Source organism: Schistocerca piceifrons, unplaced genomic scaffold, assembly GCF_021461385.2.
Source record: "Schistocerca piceifrons isolate TAMUIC-IGC-003096 unplaced genomic scaffold, iqSchPice1.1 HiC_scaffold_425, whole genome shotgun sequence".
Taxonomy (NCBI): domain Eukaryota; kingdom Metazoa; phylum Arthropoda; class Insecta; order Orthoptera; family Acrididae; genus Schistocerca; species Schistocerca piceifrons.
Window position 1 is genome coordinate 12,501 of NW_025728651.1, and position 5,000 is coordinate 17,500.

At 54.0% G+C, this 5,000-nt stretch overlaps 1 non-coding gene across 1 annotated transcript in view; it reads left to right on the forward strand.

Moving 5' to 3' along the window:
- Window positions 1-3,690: 3,690 nt before the first annotated feature.
- LOC124749021 overlaps window positions 3,691-5,000 on the forward strand; it is a 1,909-nt gene continuing 599 nt past the window's right edge. The window contains exon 1 of the ribosomal RNA XR_007011772.1: window positions 3,691-5,000. This exon is cut by the window's right edge and continues 599 nt beyond it. This is a non-coding gene — a ribosomal RNA (small subunit ribosomal RNA).

Consider the following 5,000-nt stretch of genomic DNA (forward strand, 5'->3'; position numbering starts at 1 on the left):
ACAACGTGTAACCTAACCTAACCCATGTTGTACCTTAACCTAACCCATGTTGTACCTTAACCTAACCCATGTTGTGCCTTAACCTAACCCATGTTGTGCCTTAACCTAACCCATGTTGTCCCCTAACCTAACCCAAGTTGTCCCCTAACCTAACCCATGTTGTCCCTTAACCTAACCCATGTTGTGCCTTAACCTAACCCATGTTGTGCCTTAACCTAACCCATGTTGTCCCCTAACCTAACCCATGTTGTCCCCTAACCTAACCCATGTTGTGCCTTAACCTAACCCATGTTGTCCCCTAACCTAACCCATGTTGTGCCTTAACCTAACCCATGTTGTCCCCTAACCTAACCCATGTTGTCCCCTAACCTAACCCATGTTGTCCCCTAACCTAACCCATGTTGTGCCTTAACCTAACCCATGTTGTGCCTTAACCTAACCCATGTTGTCCCCTAACCTAACCCAAGTTGTCCCCTAACCTAACCCATGTTGTCCCCTAACCTAACCCATGTTGTGCCTTAACCTAACCCATGTTGTGCCTTAACCTAACCCATGTTGTGCCTTAACCTAACCCATGTTGTCCCCTAACCTAACCCATGTTGTCCCCTAACCTAACCCATGTTGTGCCTTAACCTAACCCATGTTGTCCCCTAACCTAACCCATGTTGTGCCTTAACCTAACCCATGTTGTCCCCTAACCTAACCCATGTTGTCCCCTAACCTAACCCATGTTGTCCCCTAACCTAACCCATGTTGTGCCTTAACCTAACCCATGTTGTGCCTTAACCTAACCCATGTTGTCCCCTAACCTAACCCATGTTGTCCCCTAACCTAACCCATGTTGTCCCCTAACCTAACCCATGTTGTCCCCTAACCTAACCCATGTTGTCCCCTAACCTAACCCATGTTGTCCCCTAACCTAACCCATGTTGTCCCCTAACCTAACCCATGTTGTCCCCTAACCTAACCCATGTTGTCCCCTAACCTAACCCATGTTGTCCCCTAACCTAACCCATGTTGTGCCCTAACCTAACCCATGTTGTGCCCTAACCTAACCCATGTTGTGCCCTAACCTAACCCATGTTGTGCCTTAACCTAACCCATGTTGTCCCCTAACCTAACCCATGTTGTCCCCTAACCTAACCCATGTTGTCCCCTAACCTAACCCATGTTGTCCCCTAACCTAACCCATGTTGTCCCCTAACCTAACCCATGTTGTGCCTTAACCTAACCCATGTTGTCCCCTAACCTAACCCATGTTGTCCCCTAACCTAACCCATGTTGTCCCCTAACCTAACCCATGTTGTCCCCTAACCTAACCCATGTTGTCCCCTAACCTAACCCATGTTGTCCCCTAACCTAACCCATGTTGTCCCCTAACCTAACCCATGTTGTCCCCTAACCTAACCCATGTTGTGCCCTAACCTAACCCATGTTGTCCCCTAACCTAACCCATGTTGTGCCTTAACCTAACCCATGTTGTGCCTTAACCTAACCCATGTTGTCCCCTAACCTAACCCATGTTGTCCCCTAACCTAACCCATGTTGTGCCTTAACCTAACCCATGTTGTGCCGTAACCTAACCCATGTTGTGCCTTAACCTAACCCATGTTGTGCCTTAACCTAACCCATGTTGTGCCTTAACCTAACCCATGTTGTGCCTTAACCTAACCCATGTTGTGCCTTAACCTAACCCACGTTGTCCCCTAACGTAACCCACGTTGTCCCCTAACGTAACCCACGTTGTCCCCTAACGTAACCCACGTTGTCCCCTAACGTAACCCACGTTGTCCCCTAACGTAACCCACGTTGTCCCCTAACGTAACCCACGTTGTCCCCTAACGTAACCCACGTTGTCGCCTATCGTAACCCACGTTGTCGCCTAAACCTGCTCTGTAATTGTTATACGACTCGTTCAATTAGTGTAGTGTTGCCCACCCGCAACCCTCGCAATATAGTTCGCTACTCGCACTGCCCGCTCCCCTGTGTATCGCTTCATGTTAAACACCTTGCAAGTCTTGCTGACTTTCCACATGCTCCTGCTGTACACTGTAATGTGGATGGCAGCAGGGCGTACATGCCGCCCCCCCCCCCCCCCCACCTCTCCCCACGTCCCCACCTTGCCCCCTGCCTTCGCAAGGTGGTTGGTGACAAGTTTGCATGTTCAATGCCCTTCGCATGCGACGTACGCAGGCTACGTTGTGGTGCGGCCTGTGTCAACTGTCCGCTGATGTCGTACGCGTGAACCACAATCTGTACTGCACATTCGTCCTTATGTACTGAATGATACATCGTGGCACATGTGTGACCGTACAACGACTGCGCCCAAAAACGGCGGACCATACAGTGCAAATATTGTGCACGCAGCTACGTGTCGTCTCCCTATGAGAGCTGGATTGCAGTGTGGTACGCCATAGAGACGTGTGGGAGGAACGGACGCCGTGGATGGCGATCAGCATGAGCTGTCTGTTGATGTATTCGGACCTAGTCGTCTCTCCTCACACACCGTGATGGCATGGTGCAGCGCGTTCCATATCTGCGACATGCTACAGAAGCCGGTTGACAGTCGTTCGAGCAATGGACATCGCATACGTACGGGGGCCACCTTCCACGTATTGTCTAGGCGTGCACATTTTGTTGCGTGTATGTGGGCAGACGTAGTGTGGCGTGACACCTGACACAGGCATGCAATAATGGTTGAAGTTGCAAATGGCGATGGACGCCTACGTTTTCTGGTGAAGTTACGCAAATGAAGAAATGGTAACCCGTTGTGGTGCGGTTGTTCTCGCTAGGGGTGAATCGGTGATGGCGACGATAGGTTGAGGTACTAACCGGTTGTTCCAGCGATACCCACCATGCCGACGAAACTGAACGGCATCTGGGTGTGAAGCGATACGCGGCGGTGGCTGGGTGGGACCGTCCCCGGCCGGTGAGGGGGCGCCTCCCGGCGTGCTGGCCGCGCGGTGCGTGGGCGCACGCGCTACAGCCGGCTGGTGGGGGCGGCCAGTGGCAGGCGCGCCGGCCGACGGACGCGGCAGGCGTCGCAGCTGCGCGCCGGCGCACCCTGCGCGCGGCGCCGTGCGGCCAAAGTAGGTCCTCGCGGGCCCGGTGCGAAGCGCGGTGGACATCTGCAGTGTGCTGGTCCGATTGAGGACTGTGTGCGTTGAGGATGCGCCGCCGCCCGGCGCTCGGCGCCGCGACGCCGTCTGCTGCTCGGTCGCCCCAGCGGTTCTCGCTGGTGGTTTGTATCGCAGCTGTGCGGATGTGTTGGCGTGTGCGCTGTGCTGGGAGAGTTCGCTTCGGCACCCAAGTGGGGCTTTTGTCCTTCTGTGGCGCTGGCGTTGGAGCTGCCGGTCACCGTAGGTGGCGCGTGTTGTCTCCCGCCGGCAATGCCACGACAGCACGCTCCCGGGCCTCTGTCGGCAGCGGCAAGCTCAGTTGGGAGCACGGGTGGTCGCACCGAAAGCGTCTACTCGCCTAACTCCGGGCGATTGCGCCTCTCTCGAACCCGACCAAGTACTTGGGACGGCGCTGCGCGCCGCCGGGACCTGAGAGGGTTTCGAGGTGTATTGTGCAGGGGAGCTCAGCCTCCTCCTGTTTGCAGAATGATTGAGCGGACGCTTGCGTGTTCGCGCGGGCCCCCGGGACACACTCCCGGGCGGCCGGCTGCTCAGCTCTAGTTGACGCAGCTCCCTGGTTGATCCTGCCAGTAGTCATATGCTTGTCTCAAAGATTAAGCCATGCATGTCTCAGTACAAGCCGCATTAAGGTGAAACCGCGAATGGCTCATTAAATCAGTTATGGTTCCTTAGATCGTACCCACGTTACTTGGATAACTGTGGTAATTCTAGAGCTAATACATGCAAACAGAGTCCCGACCAGAGATGGAAGGGACGCTTTTATTAGATCAAAACCAATCGGTCGGCTCGTCCGGTCCGTTTGCCTTGGTGACTCTGAATAACTTTGGGCTGATCGCACGGTCCTCGTACCGGCGACGCATCTTTCAAATGTCTGCCTTATCAACTGTCGATGGTAGGTTCTGCGCCTACCATGGTTGTAACGGGTAACGGGGAATCAGGGTTCGATTCCGGAGAGGGAGCCTGAGAAACGGCTACCACATCCAAGGAAGGCAGCAGGCGCGCAAATTACCCACTCCCGGCACGGGGAGGTAGTGACGAAAAATAACGATACGGGACTCATCCGAGGCCCCGTAATCGGAATGAGTACACTTTAAATCCTTTAACGAGTATCTATTGGAGGGCAAGTCTGGTGCCAGCAGCCGCGGTAATTCCAGCTCCAATAGCGTATATTAAAGTTGTTGCGGTTAAAAAGCTCGTAGTTGGATTTGTGTCCCACGCTGTTGGTTCACCGCCCGTCGGTGTTTAACTGGCATGTATCGTGGGACGTCCTGCCGGTGGGGCGAGCCGAAGGCGTGCGACCGCCCCGTGCGTGCTCGTGCGTCCCGAGGCGGACCCCGTTGAAATCCTACCAGGGTGCTCTTTATTGAGTGTCTCGGTGGGCCGGCACGTTTACTTTGAACAAATTAGAGTGCTTAAAGCAGGCAAGCCCGCCTGAATACTGTGTGCATGGAATAATGGAATAGGACCTCGGTTCTATTTTGTTGGTTTTCGGAACCCGAGGTAATGATTAATAGGGACAGGCGGGGGCATTCGTATTGCGACGTTAGAGGTGAAATTCTTGGATCGTCGCAAGACGAACAGAAGCGAAAGCATTTGCCAAGTATGTTTTCATTAATCAAGAACGAAAGTTAGAGGTTCGAAGGCGATCAGATACCGCCCTAGTTCTAACCATAAACGATGCCAGCCAGCGATCCGCCGCAGTTCCTCCGATGACTCGGCGGGCAGCCTCCGGGAAACCAAAGCTTTTGGGTTCCGGGGGAAGTATGGTTGCAAAGCTGAAACTTAAAGGAATTGACGGAAGGGCACCACCAGGAGTGGAGCCTGCGGCTTAATTTGACTCAACACGGGAAACCTCACCAG